Consider the following 19,431-nt stretch of genomic DNA (forward strand, 5'->3'; position numbering starts at 1 on the left):
ATTAAAAGCATCGCTGCTATGATGGAGAACAAATGAATGTCAAGTGATATAGTTAGATCATGAAATAAAAAAGGTGTATTTTTTATGTTTATTGAGGGGGTCCTTGGTAAGCCACCTAATGTAAGTATATATGGAAAAATAATACTTGAGAATTTAAGGAACTGCAGCTAGCAGGAGACTACCAGAGGAAGAAATGTGGAAATAATGCTGTATATAGGCCAGTATCAACAAAGTTCACCTTCAGTGGAGACCACATATTGTTAAAGATCTGTCAAGTATAGTTAATCGAAAGACTACACAACTGATGCAGTGGGCTTCACATTAAGTGATATTAGAAGCAGCGTAAATGCCTGATTATGTATTCTTTTGTGGAACAAAGGGGTAATCTATAAAGATCCATGAAAATTTTAAATGAAGTCACAGGGTATAGAAAAATGATCTTATGATGGAGAGCAATATGATGAGGTGGATAAATTAGATAAACTCTGAGCCCCACCAGGGACAGAAGAGAATTCTCATTCTCCCAAGATGTAGTAGCCTCATTGTTGGTCATAATAGCAAGAGGATGTGTGGTCTTTGTTCTCACAATAGTATTAAATTCATTCTGCTTTCATTGAATGCAGTCTTCCATTAATATATGTTGATCTGAAATCAAATTTCATTAGGCTAGGCTGAATGGAAGCTTCCACATGGAGAAGATGTAGAGAAACCAACGTGAGGGAGGGTCAAAGGAAGAAAAAAGGTAATGTGAAAAAGTACGATTTCATACATCAGATACTTTAAGGAAATCAGTTTCACCCTTTTACTCAGAAGCAGTGGTGGACAATCATATAAACCTTTCTGAGAATGCAATGCAGTCCAAAACAATTCAACAATGTATCGTGAAGACTTTAGACAGTTTTTAAAAGGGGTGAACAAGAAAGTAAGTTGTTGGTAAATTAGAACTGGTAGTGTGTCTATTAAATAAACTGGCAGAGTAAGTCAGACATGTAGTCCTCTTCTGCTAGAAATCTGTTTTTGTGCTTCTGACTTGTATATTAGGCTATATATTTACCACTGTTGTTTCACAAAAGTATATTCTTGCAACCATCTCAGTAGACTCAAAATAATACTGCATCAGTGTTCATGTTTCCTTACCTTGTTAACACAGTTCTTTTAATTCAAAAATTCCTGTGCTTGTCACAGCAAACCATAATGTAATTCATGTGCCTTATTAGAAGTGAGCCTGCATCAGTACTTTGCATGCAGTACTGAATCCTCCATGATGTACAATTATTTCTCGCTAATGACTGCTGTATAGTAATTTATAAAAGCTAATTAGTGAATCTGTTTTCCTGCTAGTTGGCTAATTTTCTTGCAGTTTTACAATGCTATGATAACCAATATATGTAAAGAAAAATAAAGATGTTTTAAGTATGCCTAATGAAAATTATTTCAACTGAGTGAACTAATTTTTTGGAAGTCAATATTCATTCATTGCCTTATTCTAGTTGGGGTCATGGGTGAGCTGACTTACATCCCAGTATTCAGTGTCAGTGGGCATATGGCAGATAACTAATTATATAGAGGGTTCCAGTCCATTGCATGACACACACACACACACACACACACACACACACACACACACACACACACACACACACACACACACACACACACACACACACACACACGCACACACACACACACACACACTAGGGTTGCCACCTTTTCAAATGCACAAGGTGGGACATTAGTGTTAGGAACGTGTAATTTGGCAGGGCAAAACATACCCACGGCCAGTACAAAGGACAGCAATTCACTTTTTGCCAGGAGAGCAACCTATTCTTGTAGCATTTGAGTTGCTTATTCTGTTTATTATGATATTTTGGTGTTTCAGATACGAAATTACTGTTTTATGCTACCATTTAAGAAGATATCTGAGAAATCTTTGTCCTAAGATATCAGGACATTTGCCATTTGTTCAGTTTGTTTGCAGGACACAACTGGCCAAAGAGGGACTGTCCCTCACAAAGTGGGACAGGTGGTTACCCTAACACACACACACACACACACACACACACACACACACACACACACACACACACACACACACACACACACACACACACACATTCCCACATATCACATGTGTATCTATGGGCAATTATAAGGACTGATAATTCACTTAATTGAATGTCTCTGAGATGTGGAAATTGGACCACCTAGTAAAACACAGTACACATAATGGTAGGGAGGACATGTACACTGTTACCAAGAGGCATCACAGCCAGCAACTGAACAAGTGAACCAAGAAATGTTGTGCTTCAACACTATTATACCACCGTGCCATCCACAGGGTTCTAGTACCAAAACTCAGAAATCTTAGGTGCCACTTCTTATGGGAATCTCAGCTCCACCTTTACATTCTAATGTACTTCCTATAATTTGTATATATTAGGAAGTAAACAGTAGGAGATTACTGATGGCCCTGAAGTCTCACATGCTGTAAGGTGGACCTGACAAGTGCAGATAGCTCAGGTAATTAGGTCATGGTGAATAAATATGTAGCCATTGTTGATATCTGTTTGTTTACCAGACGATACCCTTTAGCTATGTCCATTGTTCTCTTAAGTCAATGATATATTGCTTCCCTAAAATAATTCTGATCTGGAATTCATTACAAGGTATGCCTGTTATGTGGGCCCCATTAAACCGTAGGAAAAAGTGTGACACTGTTTGCACTGAACCAGCACTATAAAACTGTAAGTACATTTTGCATACATAAGGTAATGCAGAAGACTTAATAATGTCTCTGTCACCCACTGTGATCTCCTATCTGGTCATGCTGCACCCTTTAAGAGAATATACTGTGGTGTTACTAGTAACACTTTTTCATGGCGAGCTCAATCTTTAACAGAACACACACACACACACACACACACACACACACACACACACACACACACACACACACACACTCACTCACACACACACACACACACACACACACACACACACACACACACACACACACACACACACACACACACACACACACACACACAAAATCACACACACACACACACACTCCCTATCCTGATATAATTTCTTTGTTTCTTTGCACTTTAAAGACTTGAACATAATGCTCACACATCCTGCTTTGATAAGCATTATGTTTTCTTGATAAATTCATTTTCTTAATAAATTTACCTTTATTCCATTCAAAATAGGTGCTCTGCACTCTACTCATTGTCAGCATGAAGATGAGATAACACCCACTGTTTCATCTGACATTAATTTTTCATCTGAAAACAGTGTTCCTTTTAAATGAATCCTTTTTTTCTGTCCCAATCAAAGCAATTAAAGAAGTAATTCAAACCTGTGGTGCAGTGTCATCTTCAGTAAAGGGTAGATTCAGTATATGTCATTAATACATTCAAAATGACAGCAATGTAAGTTGTGCAAGACAATGTGCTTTAAATGCTTTTGTAAAGCCAGTCTAAATGCAATCAAGAATATCAGCTCTATGTGATTTTTACAGTTCCTGGTGTATCTTCCTAGTTTTTTAATGTAATTGAAAACTGTAAAATTCCATTTGTGATGAGGATAATGAAGGCAAAATAAGAAATGTCTGGACAGAGTGGATAAACACAAAGATAACTCTTTGTTGACAGTCAGCTTTTTTATAGTATTCAAGACTAGCAGTGCAAGAAGCAGCCACATGGTCAATTAACATAAAATATAGTTGGCTAATATAATTCATTGCTAAAAAAGTTTTAGGTTAAGGCATGCAACTGAACAGATAAATTACAGCTATTCTATCTCAATGTTATTTTCTGTTCAAAATAAAAACAAAGCTTTGGGAGCCTGTTTATAGCATATTTGAAATCTGTCTTAAAACAGTGCAAAATGGTAAAGCAGATGGTGGGGAAACAGACCGAAGAATACTTATTGCTGTGTCGAAGGTTCACAAACTGAGAAATAAAAAATGGCAAATTCAAGCCATTTCCAAACTCTTTTCTTGTTTTCTTTGGACATTTATCCAAATGAGGAGAGCTTGGGACTTAGGTTTCCATACAGCATAACTCCACTGCTCTTCATCAGCTGTTAGTCCACTGCAATGTCTGCAGCATATACACCTATGCCACATGTTTTCTCAATGAGTTGACATGAGGAAAGGAAAGAAATCTACACCCCTCCGACCCAGTGTCTGCAGTCCAGAATCAGAGAGAGATTAGCTTTCCACAAACCTACAGTGACTAGCCCAGTGATTAATGCAGAGGATTAAGTCTATGATCTGTTGGTGAGTTGGTTCCTGTAGTCCAGTGTCTAATTCACTTAGCCTCCAGTCCATTGCATGACTGTGAGAAAGTCACTTAACCAGACACTTCTCTGGGAAATTGGGAAAGTAGGCTAGGATCCTGAATGGACTGAATATCTAGTGACTACCAATGAGCTTGTTCGACCCTGCTGCAGTTTGACATGTTCAAGTTATACCATAATAGCCACCATTTATATGTGGTGTTGTAGCATCCATCATGAGGTATTCTGATGTTGCTGCTTTATCTTCTTAACATACTCAGGTAGTGCCATGTGACATCTGTCATAGATATGTGGTACTCAGGTAGTGCTATATGACATCATAAATATATGGTACTCAGGTAGTGCTATGTGACATCATAGATATGTGGTACTCAGGTAGTGCTATATGACATCATAGATGTGTGGTACTCAGGTAGTGCTATGTGACATCATAGATATATGGCACTCAGGTAATGCTATGTGACATCATAGATATGTGGTAGGCAGGTAGTGCTATGTGACATCTATCATACATTTGTGGTACTCGGGTAGTGCTATGTGACATCTATCATAGATATGTGGTACTCAGGTAGTGTTATGTGCCATCATAGACGTGTGGTACTCAGGTAGTGCTGTGCGACATCATAGATATATGGTACTCAGGTAGTGCTATGTGACATCATAGATATGTAGTATTCAGGTAGTGCTATGTGACATCTGTCATAAATATGTGGTACTCGGGTAGTGCTATGTTGCATCTATCATAGATATGTGTTACACAGGTAGTGCTATGTGACATCATAGATATGTTGTACTCAGTGCTATGTGACATCTATCATAGATATGTGGTACACAGGTAGTACTATGTAACATCATAAATATGTGGTACTCGGGTAGTGCTCTGTAACATCTGTCATAGATATGTGGTACTCAGGTAGTGCTCTGTGACATCTGTCATAGATATGTGGTACTCAGGTAGTGCTATGTGACATCTATCATAGATAGGTGGTACTCAGGTAGTGCTATGTGATGTCTGTCATAGATATGTGGTACTCAGGTAGTGCTCTGTGACATCATAGATATGTGATACTCGGGTAGTGCTATGTGATATCATAGATGTGTGGTACTCAGATAGTGCTATGTGACATCTGTCATAGATATGTGGTACTCAGGTATTCAACATGTTGTTCTCCGAATGTTCAGCTGTAAACTTAAATGCACAGGCAAGTGGCTTTGTAGAATCCATCATAATAAATGTATGTGATACTGTGATAACTACTATAACAGAGCCAGATAATGCTTTAGTAAAAATCATACCACATTCAGGACATGCTATGGTATTTGCCATAATATACTCATTGATGCTGCAAAATCCACCCTAACATAAGCAGATAATTCTGTGTTTTGTACCATATTTTGGTGGTGCTATGGTATATCTTATGATATTTTAGGTGATGCTAAAATATCCTGTATAACATATACAGGTGATGCTCTGGTATCCATCATAATATATTAATGTAGTACTGTGATACTCCTGTAATATGGTCACATGATGCTGTGATATCTATTATACTATGAGTGCTCATATCTTTTACAGATTGAGCATGCTGATTGGACAGCCTAACCAGTGTGCCCGTTGTAAATCGAGAAATACAAATAGAAAAAAGTCCAGCCACTGAAGTACCATTGAGCAGCCAGACTTTCAATTGGCATAGGTTGGGGGGACAGCAAAATATGAGAAAAATCAGGTATGTTCTGGAAAAACTAAAAAACAGAAACATAACTGATTCTCCTTGTATTTCTCCACTGTCCCTCATAAAATCCTGAATTTTTAAGGATTAAACAAAGAATTTAAAAAAAAGAAAACAACAGAGGTTCTCTTTTCTCCATGCTTCTCCTGCACTACACTGATGTATTGTGCGGATGTGGGAATGTAAGTCCCATATGCATGTGCAGTTCATTAACCCACAAAAAAAAAAACACAGGAGATGACTGATGTGCCATTATACAAAGACATTATTTAAGTAAGGTAAGCAATTTTTCTGAAATAATATCACAATATAAAAGTAATAATCCACAATTGTTCATGAGTATATCAGCATTTACCCACAGTTGTCTTTGTTTAATCACTCAGGCTTCACCACAGTGATTAAACCATACCAACCATGGATAAATCCTGATATATCTATGCATAGTCATGGATTATTGATTAATTATTACACATACAGGAACTACAACACTGTGGTTTAATGTTTTGCTACTGATGGATCTTCACCAGCTAGACAGCTTAGCAGTAAGCCAGAACTAAAGTTCCTGTAACTGTTAAGCAATACCCATAATGGAGAAATGCAACTGTTTCATTCTGAATATCACACAATGACTTCTGGTATGGTGCCATAGAAGAAACCAGCTTTCTCCCAACCTGCTAATGATGAAGGGAAAAAATCTCCTAGATTAAATACATGAAATGTTCAGAAAATATATAGCAAATATGAGGAAGAAGAAGAAGGAAGCATTCTCAACATTGACTATTTATCTGTGAAGAAAAACACAGAAAAAAGTTGAGAAACAAGAAATAATACAACTGTATAAGTAAACTTAACTGTAACAGTGACAGTAGATGTTAGAATGATCACTGCTGCAGTAGCTTTAGATATATGGATTATATCCTGCCAAGGATATAACAGCCGGACAGTCACTAAAGCTTTAGAGCACCTTCCATATGCTCAAATTGTCAAGCAGCTTGAGCTGAGCTGACTAAAAGACAAGTTTGGGCATGAAGGCCTTCAGAGCTTTCCTGGCAGCAGTGAAAGGGAGGATGAGCCTTGAAAAGGCAATGCTAGGAACAACAAAAAATAAATGTCTACACCTTGACATAAAAAATACACCAAAAAACAATGGGAATGTAGGGAGGGAGTGGCTTCTGCAACAGTGATCATTCAAACACCTACTATTATGGTAAGCTGAACTTACACAACTGAACTATGTTTTTTATAATGATCACTGCTGCAGTAGTCTTAGCTGCATGGGTAGATTACTATACTTGGGAGGAGGAAGGAGACAGATCCAAGAACCCCTGGGGAATGGTCCTAGCAAAGCTTGATTCAGACCTGCAAAAGGAATCAAGATTATAGTGCTTTGTAAAAGTATGTACAGAGGACCAATTAACAGCTTCTAGAATACTTTTAGAATCCAATCCTTTCCAAAAAGCCATATATGAAGCCAAGGCCGTGTTACAGTAGACGTTGATCCTGCCTGGAATAGATTTATCATGGTGAGTATAAGAAAATGTAAAAACCTTAGACAACCATTTGGAAATAATCTGTTTTGAAATAGGTTGTACCTTCTCTTAACTTCCTCATAACTTCACAATAAATGAACATTTGATCCAAAGATCTGAAAGGTTTAGTTCTGTCAAGATAGTACTTGAGTTGTCTGTGGACATCAAAGGTATGGAGTATCCTTTCTGCCCTCATTTTTAGGTTCAGGAAAGAAAACAGAGAGACAGATAGTATTGCTTAAAGTAAACTCAGATACCACTTTAGGCACTGAAGAAGGGTTACGTCTCAAAGAAACAATGTTGCTATGGAAAATTAGGTAGGGTTGACTCACCATAAGAGCTTGCATCTCAGATACCCTTCTTGCAGAGGTCAGAGCAGTCAGTAAAATTGTTTCCATGTTAAGAACCTCAAGTCAACCACATTAGCTGGTTCAAACTGAGCAAGTGTTAGCTTCTCTAACAAAAAATAAAGATCCCAAGGAGGGGTCACCAGTTTTCTTGGAGGTCTCCTATGCAAAAACCCCTTTCAAGAACATTTTGACATGAGACTGCCTTGAAAGAGGAGAATCCATGAGCAGACATACTGAAATGGCTGATAAATGAACCTTGATAAAAGAATAAGAAAGGCTAGTATGCACATGAACATTGTAAAACCAGAGAAAAATAGTCCTGAATGGGTGCTGGTTATGTTGTTGGCACCAACTAGAAAACCTGTTCTATTTGCTAATATATGATTTTGAAGTAGCAGGCTTTCTTGCCTCTATTAGTACCTACTGGCACGTCCTCAAAAAACAGATACTTAAAATACTTAAAATCAGTAAAAACCCTATAATTAAGAAAGTCAATTGAAGATGACTCATGTGGGGATGTATCAAGCACCCCTGTTATTGTGTGAGTAGATACAGTCTGTGGTGAAGCTTGTGTTAATTGCTCCTGGCAATTTCCAAGAGAAAAGAGAACTATGGTTGCCTGGGCCAGAAGGGAGTCTCCATAATTATCTTGGGGAATTTCTACTGAATCTTCAGAAGTATCCTGGATATTACTGAAAAGGATGGAAAGGCATACAGGAACATTCCTGTCCAAAGAAAATAAAAGACATCTGTCTTACAGGCCTTCTTTGATGGAGTCCTGAAACACAATTTTGACAGCTGATTGTTCAGACAAAAGGGAAACAGATCTACTTGAGGAACTTCCCATAGATGGATCAAATCTTGAAAGACCCCCCCCCCCGATCTAGTTTCTATTCATGAGGGTCTGCTCTGGTCCTGCTCAGCTTATCTGCCATGCAATTTTGCCTGACAGAATGTAGGATGCCTGCAGAGTGAGACTGTGCTGTGAAGCAATATCGCATGCTAACATGGCTAGTCTGTAAAGGGGGTACAACCAGGTTCCCCCATTTCTTGTTGATGTACCACATCACTGTAGTATTTTCTGTAACCATTTAAAGAGGTCCCAGGGACCAAAGATGGTTTAGGGAATTGACTGCCTTAATCAGGGTAAGCATCTCCTGAATTTTTATCTGCTTGCATCTGTTTTTGTTGTCCCAATCCCCCCATGCACTTTTATCCCTCCTGAAACTGTTCCTTAAACAAAGTTTGAAGCATCTGTGATGACTGCTTTGGAGCAGGGAGAGAGAAGGAGAGACCTACTTAAGAATATCTGTAGTCTCCACCAAAAAGAAATCTCTTCTGACAAACTATAGTACTGGGATCTGAAAAGTTAAAGGGTGTTGAGGCTGGACTCAAAGGATTTTCAGATCCCCCTGTAGCTTCCTCATGTGGAGTCTTGCCAGGGATATCATGAAAATCATAGATGCCATGAGACCCAAAATCCTAAGGTATTCTCCCTCAGTGACCAAAGTCTCCATGGAAAACCTTACAAATAGGTCTAAATAAAGATCTATTTTTTTCCCTGTGGAAGAAAAGCTCTTTGAACTGAGGTGTCTAGTTGACATTTCAGGAACACAATCCTGTGTGAAGGAGTCAAGAAAGACTTTTTAAAGTTCTCTTGGGATCAAAGCTTGTGCAAGAGTTCTCTCATCCAAGAGAGAGAGAGGGGGAGAGAGATTCCTGACATTCTGAAAAAGACTGTAAAGATAAGGAAGTCATCTAAATATGGAAAAAATGTGGACACCCTGTAGCCTCCAATGAGCTATAATTGGAGCTAGACACTTTGTGAAGACTCTTGGTGCAGTGGAAGGTCCAAAGGGTAAGGTAGAGAACTGATAATAAGATCCAGACATGAAAAACCTTAAGAAATGCCTGAAGTCTGGATGAATAGAGATGTTATGATAAGCATCTTTTAAGTCTACTTTTACCAGGAAACTTGAAAGAGGAAGAAGAAGTAACACGTTGTAAAGTGACATCATTTTGAACTTGGACACTATCACAAACATGTTAAGGAAAGAAAGATCCAGATTTGGTCTCCAAACATTTTTTTCTTTGGTACTAGGAACATCCTTCAATAAATCCCCTTCCCCACCTGGCAAGGAGGAGCTAGTTCTATCACTACTTGGGAAAGCATGTGATGAAGAACAGTTGGAAACAAAACAGTCTAATCTGAATGAAGTGGAATGAACCCCTTAAAGGAGAAATTTCCTCCCACTCACATCTGTAACCCTGAAGAATGATTTATAGAACCCATTTGTCTGAAACAACCTGTTGCCAAAGAGAAAATAGAGATTCAGACTTTCTGGAAGAGAAGAGGGTCCAGAGTGAGAGGGTCACAATGTCTATAGAATAGTCATTCAGACTTGTTGGACGCTCCCTAACTTTCTGCTAACAGTGTTTATTCTGTTTTTTGCCAAAACTGGATGAGGAGAAAGAAACTCCCTTGAACAATGTTGAAAAAGAGAGTTGGATAATCTTAGAGATTCCCTGGATCTGCTTGCCCCTTTCATCACACTTTTTGATCACCTCTGTAGCAGAGGGGCCAATCACTAAATTTCTCTCCAAGGGAGAATTTAAAATCTTATTTTTTACACCATCTAGGGGGTTCTGAGAATGCAGCCAAGCAATTCTCCTTAAAACAGCACAAGTGGCCATAGTCCTAGAAGAAGTATTAATGGAGTCATACATATGCTACAAGCAATGAGTAGTGACCAGTGCAATAGAAGAAACTAAGTTATTTAAAACAGCCGTTTCTTCATAAGAAGGAACTGTAGATAAAACATTCCTCATACCTTCACAATATGTCAGAACAAACTTTAACAGATGACCCTGCCAATCTAAAATTCAGAAAATTAAAGTTGCAGAAGTATATACTTTCCTCCCCATACATATCAATAATGTTCCCATCCTCATTAGAAAAAGTAGGATTGGAATTAACTAATTGCTTAGCAGCAGTGGAGTCAACTAAGGCTATAGCTGCTGGAACAAGTTTGGGAATAGTGTATAAACATTTAAAAGACTTGGGAATTTTATACATCCTATCTGCCTTCTTTGGGACAGATGGCTGACTATCTGGAAAATTTCCGGCATTAAGACACACACTCTCTAAATCAGATAGGACAGGAGGAATTGGTGTAGGTTCTGGAAAATATCTCTGTAGCAACTCAGGAGTATTTTCTGAGAGACTGAAACCACTGTGGCATTCTAGTAATAGTCTCAGAGAAATCCCAGTAGGAGAATCAGAAACTGAGCTCTCGTCTGAGTCTGAATCAGAAATCTGAGGACAAAACCCTGAATACATCCCTGCATCTTCCTGTTCAGATTCAGAATCTTGAATGTCTTCAGGAAAAGAGCCATCCCTGTTTCTTTTACCAGAAACTACTCCACAGTAAGGATCAATAGCCTGAATCAAACCCTGAGCCAGTCCCAGTAAACTATTCCTACTTAACGAAATTTGAGGAAGAGTAGATATACGTTTGGTTTTCTGTTTCTTTTTGATAAGAAAAATGGAGCCAACAGTGTTAGTAATGGCAGCTGCTGCTTCCCCAGGTATGAGCATAGCATTCTGACACAACAAGGAAACCTTTCCTGTTCCCTCTCCCAGTACCAACAAGAGTGGCTGTCCTTTGCCCATTGAGGAGATTTCAACAGCCACAGAGGAAATGGCTAACTCCTGGTCCATAGTGGCTGCAGATGCTACACTAGAGGGATCCGGGGTAAAAAATGAGTGATATGAAGTACAACAAATGGCAAGAGCAGACTCACTCACCTGCAGTTGAAGCAAATCACTAGCCTACTATGGTGGCAAAGGCTGTTTGCTTAACTTTTTCTTTTTGTGGCTGGAAGGAAGACTGACCACGATTGACAATCTGTTCCATGGTCAAGCCAAAAATGATGCCTCTTTCCTGGGGAAGACAAGCAACAAATGCCTGTAAAACTACCAGTCCACAAAAGCAAACACTGGCAGCCCTACAATGAAAAAATAAACACAATTTATCCACAGAAAATATGTTATCAGTTAGCTTACACTAATTTAAAACTGACAGAAAAAACAAGTGCTCCATTTAAACGTACATTACAGTCTCAAGACAGTCCATTAAAACGCAACACTCCTAGCTTTAAAATAACCTTCCTGAAGAAGAAAGTAATAAAACATCATAAATATAAGAAAATGGAAGTTTTTTTCCCCAAAGGGAACTTATCTGCCGAGCAAAGGAAAGCACAAGTTGACTGTTGATCCTCAAAAGCCTCAGAGGAGCATACTATTTGGTGGCAGGAAAGCTCGGAAGGGCTTCATTCACAAAATTGTCTTTTAGTCAGCAGTTTGGGTATGTGGAAGGTGCCCTGAAGCTTTGGAAGCTGACGGAGGCTAGGCAGGATGGAGGATGCTGTTATGAGTGATCAGCATGACAGGGCAAGGCAAAAGAATGTCTGGCTTAGTGATGTATCAGAGAGAGTGGACTGATGGAACTGTGAAATGTTTCTGTTTCCACGGCTGGCAGAGTGGACCATTATACCGGCTGTGATGATTCAAACTAAAAGAGCTTATAAGATGAATTGGGTCCCAGGAGCTCAATGGAAGCCTAAACAGATCATTATCTGCTTTCAGACATACAAGCAAAAAGATGAAGGAAAATGTCCAGAAGTCAGTAGCATGAAAGCTGTGTGGGTCAATGTGGGTCTTTATAGAACAGGAGTATTCACAGCAGACACCGAAGAAATGAGCAGCTTTTTTTACCAGTGATTACCATGGAGAAACATAAGGGCATGAGAGTCACAATTGCCTGCCCAGCAATCTGCAAACTATTTTAGTGAGGAGACTCCTGAGTCAGAACTACAGAAGATCCCAATGAAGCACAGCGTTAGCTAGAGAAGACAGCAGCATGCAGCAGTATAGACCCCCCCTTGTCAGAATCATCTGTGTAAGGAGATACTGCAATCCAAGACTGGAGGGGTCGGAAGTGATCAAAAAAGATCTGGAAGCTTCTTTCCATTGATTAGGAAATATCAGATACTAAAGGAAATAATCAGAGATTGCACATCTGTGTTGTAAGGAATGACTAACTAGCAGTGATGGAAAACAGTAAGTTCAAGCCCCTAAATGAATATGTCTAGGGTATACTGAAAGTTATAAGGATTTTACTAAAAAGTCAATTCTGGAATTGGGTAATATGGCCTATATATCCATAGTGCTGGCTTGAATTGCAAGAAAACTACTGAATGTTGCTCCCTTAATGTATGGAAACACCTTTGACAAGAGGGGTTCTAGCTGGCACTTAGTATAAGAGGAAGTTATGAGTTTTGGTGGTGTTCTGGGACACGTTGGAGTGAAATTCTTCAGCTGAATGGACCTCCTTTTTAGCTATTCAGGGACATTGAATAAAGTCTCAGATAAATACTGGACTTGAAAACTGAGAAGGTTAAATGTGGAGAAAAATTATGGGGTATAAGGACTGCTACGAACATAAGTGTGATGTGTGAATGGGTGGAATACTCCAATAAATATTTTGTTTGGGGCAATAATTTATGTATCTATAACTGTATACTTTAAGGGATGCAAAGTTGCATTTAAAAGTTGTCTAATGTTGGATATGAGAGTCTTATTTTGTGCATAGTCACCTACAAAACTGGGCAAAATTTAAATTAAAATTTTGAAGGGGGTTTGGTGTACCCCATTTCCCATGGTCCCCAAAGGAAGGTGACAGTGAAGTGTGGGACATGTGCCCAATGTTCATTGTTCCTTCATTTTAGAGGAGAGAAACTTAAATTTAGAGAATGACATTTGTTCTGTAGTGAATTTTAAAAAAGGAAATTGTCAGACAAAAGCTGTGGTTTACCTGGCTAAGTGTTTGGGGTGTACATATTTGTAAGTGGGCAAGATGGAGAGGTGTCTCCAAAAAAGGATATATCAACATAATTATGATATAGTGAGACACAATGAAAACAAAACACTTTTTAAGCACTCAAACGTTTGCCCACAGTTTATGAAGTTCCAATTTGGTATTCTGGAAAAATTAATTGTTAATCCTAGAGGGGAGATTTGAGGCTTTACCTGAAACTAAAGAAGTTAAGTGGCAACTTAGGCTGCATGCTTCACAAGAACCAAATTATGGCCAATACTTTAAGATTTTATGAGGGATCTCTAATAATAATAATAGGATTGGAGTCAAATGCAGAACAAATCAGAAATGCAGGGCAGATAGGCCCAGCTCAGATTCGCTATGTTAAAAAAATATATTCAAGAAGTACTCAGACTGCTAGGGATAGTGGATATGTGATCAAAAGTCTCATCAGAAAGGGGTACATGGTTTTATTTTTTATTCTGGTAAGTACAATACATGGTCCTGACTAGATAAAGGCAACATATTTGAAGAACAAATGGGCCATATTAAGAAAGTGGAAGTAGGTGCATTAATGTATTCTGACCGTGCTTTCTTGAAAGTAATATTAGAACATTCAGTTTGACTTAGGAGAAATAAACACTGGAGATTTCCTACATACAGAGTCATTATAAAGAGTGGCTAAAAGTACTGCAAGAACAATCGAGTTCATTAGCTACATTTACTGCAGAAGACTCGGACAGATGTCAGCAACAGGCAGTAGGGGAAATAAAAAGGCAAATGGGAAGAAAGAAAAAGAAAAAGGAAGCATAAACAGATATATTATCAGACAATCAGAAAGCTACACTCACTGTAGAGGACTGGGACAAATGTCAGCAAAAGACAGTAGGGGAAATAAAAAGGGCAAATGGGAAGGAAGTAAGGGAAATAAAAAGGGCAAATGCAAAGGAAACCAAAAGGGAAAAGCAGCATAAACAGACATATTATCAGACAATCAACTCAAGGTGAGAGGAATGTCAGAGGAGGAATTCTTAAGACTGAGAGAGTCACAAACATGAGTGCAGAAAATGGAAGACAGAAGGATTTTGATGCAGAGAGAAGCAGTACAAGAATGCATTTTATTAATAACAGTAAAAACCTAAGAGCCTTAGCAGTCAGACTCTTCTTCTTTTAGCTTTTCCCGGTTAGGGGTCGTCACAGCGGATCTTCTGTCCGCTCATGATTGGCAGTGGAGTTTTACGGTGTTGAGTTGCCAGCCCAGCGCCCAACCTTCTACAGAAGGCACACACATGCATGCACTCACACCTAGGGCCAATTTGGAGTGTCCAATCCAGCTATAAAATGTCTTTGGGATGTGGGAGGAAACCGGAGCACCTGGAGGAAACCCACACAACCACAGGGAGGACATGCAGAGTCCGCACAGAAGGCACCCCAGCCAAGGATCGAACCAGAGAACCTCTTGCTGTGAGACGGCAATGCCAACTCCTGCACCACAGTGGCTGCCCCCTTAGCAGTCAGACTAAGATAACAGAAATTAATGTGCAGTTTATGCATTGCAGGTTCCATACACAGCAGGCATGGAGATGCACAATGCACTTCTAGAAGTGTTACAAAAATATAAATCTGAGTTGCATCAGTTTGAGCAGAGATAGAATGATAAGAAGGAGCTAATACAAGCATTTTAAGACAAATAAATCTTCCAAAGTTGTCAAGAGAAGAATCACAAAGAATAATAGAAATGATAACTATCCAGGAATTAAGGGAATCCTTGAGGAGAAAAATCCCCAGGTTCAAACAGTCTGCCCATATATATGTAGAATTTATTAGGAAATGAAATGGTGTTTTGGGTCAAGATGTTTAATTTAATTTTGGTACTTAAACCAATACCAAATTCATGGCAAACAGCAGTAATCTCATGTATGTCTAATGAAAGCAAGGACCCATGTGTAGCAGCGTCATATCACTTGATATCAGTATTAAATCATGATTATAAATTGTGTCAATAGTAACCTCTAGGTTAAGCTATTCAAAGGTTAAATACTTCAATCCCAAAATTAGTATCACTAAAACAAACAGGATTTGTAGGGGAAGGGAGACTACAGTTTATTGATAATCAGAAGTGCTACCAAAGAAAGGTACCTACCCTGGTGTTTGTGTCTTGATGTAGTAAAGGCATTCTATCAGTTGAATGGAGATATCTGCTTGAGGTGTTAGGGATGGTTAATTTCCAAGAAGACATACTTCTTTTCTAGAGCAGATTTATGAAGGCTGTAAGGCATAGGTGAATGTAAGAGCGTGTTATTTAGACGAATTTGCTATATCTAGTGGCACAAGGTGAGGTTGCCCAGTGCCTCTGCTGTTTGCCCTTTGTCTGGAACAACTAAAGGAAATGATCCACACATCCTCTATACAACCTAAAAGTGGGGCAATCTGCCCTTGAAATATCAATGTTTGTGGATGATGTCTTAATATCAATATTTTATCAAAAGGATGACATCCCTAAACTATGGAAAAGTTTTAAAAAGCTTTGTCTACCTTTCAGGATGCAAAATAACCATGCATAAAAAGTAAGCACTAAATATAAAAATAGAAGAGACTGGAAAATCTACAAAGACAACAGCCAGATATGTGGAGATACAATGAGATCGGATATCAAGGACTAGCAAGAGATTTAAATCAAACTGGGAATCAAAGATAGGATAAGACCCTGTAAAAGATACAGACTTATTTACAAAGTTGGAAAATACTGAATTTGTATCTTGACCTGTTTGCACAGGTACTCCACTGGTTTTTGTACTGATAGGAAAGTGAAGGTGATTAGAACACAAAATGAAGTCTGTTGCTAGGAGCAGAGGCATACATAGGATTCAGTAACTGTGTCTGAGTCTAGGAAGTCTTTAGGAAAGAAGACAAGAGCAATTCACCATCTGAGCGAGTAGTAAGCTAAGCTAAAATAATAACTGTGTGTGTGTGTGTGTGTGTGTGTGTGTGCGTGCGTGCGTGCGTGCGTGCGTGCGTGTGTGTGTGTGTGTGTGTGTGTGTGTGTGTGTGTAAAAATTCTCAAACTCTGAAAGCAAAGCTATATCACAGAAAACTATAGAATACTATAATTATTCATTCATTTTCTGGAAGGGGATGGATGTGAGTACCACTGCCTGTTAACACAACAGTGCAAATACATCTGAATGCAAAAGCAAAGCATATAGGTTTATTTTTACAGTCATTACTGTAGCATATCCCTAACCTTCTCCTGTGATATAAACAAATAGCATTGTATTTCTCTTTTCTTCATGGCTGCACACATTTTATAATCATATTACAACATACAGTATGCTTTCCACAAGCAGTTCTGTCAGAGGATTTGTTTTAGTGTGCAGAAATAACGACACAGATATGTGCATTTCCTAGGGGGCTTCAATTCCATTCCACTGATGGGGGCAAGGAATGCCTCCATGCCCCTTACTTATGTATGCTAACCCCACAACCAAAAGGAAATAAAGTAGTGTGCCAATAGCTCATGGTGTGCCTCAATTACTGCTGATCAATGATTCTTGTGTTTGACTAGTTATTGTATCTATCCTACATGTAGACAATACATAGAATCAATAATATGCATTTAATCCATGTACATACATGTATTATGATGGGGTCTGTGTGGTTGATGTTGCGTCTTTCGGCTTTTCCCGGTTAGGGGTCGCCACAGCGGAACTCCGGTCCGCTAATGATTGGTAGTTGATTTTTACATGCCGAGTTACCAGCCCTGATGCACAACCTTCAACGAAGGTATGCCCATTCACGCATGTCTCCACGCAGAAGACGCCCTAGCTGAGAATTGAGCCGGACAGCGTTTTACTGTGAGGCGACAACGCTACCACAGCACCACCACCGTGGGTGGTCTGTGTGGTGCAATAAAAAAATAAAATCATTTTCTGGGCACACATTTTGTGATAAATGACATAGTTATGAGTCACAAACTGAGTTCTTATACCTCACAGTACCACATACTTAGCTCAAACCATTGTCACATGTATTTCATTTTTTTTAATTAATTAATTAATTTATTTATTTTTTGCATTCTTGTTTCTCTTTTATTTCAATGGTGCAGTTTTTTTTTATCTTTTTAGTGTCTTTCAGTAACTGCTTCTTTGACAGACAGGTATGGTGAGCCAAAGTCCTTCAGGTCACAAAGATTCAGAATCCACTAAATGACCATACAAGAACAATACAGTTTCTGGTATCAGTCTTTGTTCTTCTAAATGTCAGAAGTATGTGAGATCAGAATTGTTGGGGTCAAAGTTCACTTTTAGTTTGTTTCAGTACAAGTGTTTGTAGGTCAATAGGGAGTATTCAGAACCATTATTGTTGTTGGTGTGCTAGTGTTTACTTTCAACCAATAGTAGTGCTATGATGATAACAAGCAATTCAGGGCCATACAAGAGTTGCATGGTGCAAAAGCTTATTAGTGGCTCATTTGCATTTCTCTGAATTGAACACATAGAATAATGGCACTATTGTTCTCCTTTGCAACCCATGTCTTGCTATTGCTTAGGCACTTACATACAAAGACAGAGAGAGAGAGACACACACACACACCATCACCACCACCACCATCACACTCTCCTTAACAGTATCTCCTACTACAGTAGTAATTGCACTTGCCATGGACAAAAAGGGGTGTGCTCTGTAAAAAGAAGGAAACTGGTGGAAGCAGGTTTCCACAGTGTACTACATGTTTCTAAATGACCCAAACAACTTCTTCACAGTTGTAAAAGTAAATGATAATCGCAAAATTAAAACTGAATATGATTCTCCTGCCAGACCTTCTTTATTTCAAACAGTTAAGCTCTTTCATCCTCAGACTGTCTCTAAATATCCCCCAGAGACTTTCTGAAGTAAGTGTTTTTTTAACATTTGGTGTTACTTTTATATTGATTGGTAGTTTTGTTGCCGTTCTGCTATGTTTTATATATTTTGTAATGTTAGTGTATTTTACATGATTGTTAATATGAGTTTAACACTCATGTTTCCTGTGTTCTGATTGGTTGATTTTTTTAAGCACTGTTGTTCCTTACTTTTTGTTATTGTTTTAGCTTTTTATTGTCATACATGTTTTAAGTTTGATTTAGGTAGGGAATGCTAAGTTGGTTGGTTGGTAGTGCATATTTTGGATTCTTGCATGCCTGATGAGTTGACTTTTTCCCATTGTAATAAATGTGGAAGGATTGCCTTTAATAATTTGCACATGTTATTATGGTATATTATTTTATTTTTTTTATTTATATTTAGATTTAATGTATGGGGTTGTTATGTGCTTGAGTTACATATTTGGATGAGTCTACTTCAAATAAATGAAAACCCACATTACCAAAGACATCATTGAGACGACATCGACGAAACCTGAATATAGCAAATGACCACAATGCCAAAGGATTTCCCAGGGTAAGTATCCAGTTGGCCATTATCTAACAATGAAACATACTGCACTACTTCAAACCCACCTAGGTGGGGGGTTACGCCTCCCATACTCACCTGGTTACCCCACACTCCCCCAACTAAATATAGCAACTCCAAGATTTCACTATAGTGGGGAAAATGGCAAATTTCCCCTTGTTGGCCACCTGGATACTTACCCTGTAAA

This window comes from Protopterus annectens, chromosome 9.part0, assembly GCF_019279795.1.
Source record: "Protopterus annectens isolate FY-2018-M chromosome 9.part0, PAN1.0, whole genome shotgun sequence".
In the NCBI taxonomy this organism is placed as follows: domain Eukaryota; kingdom Metazoa; phylum Chordata; order Ceratodontiformes; family Protopteridae; genus Protopterus; species Protopterus annectens.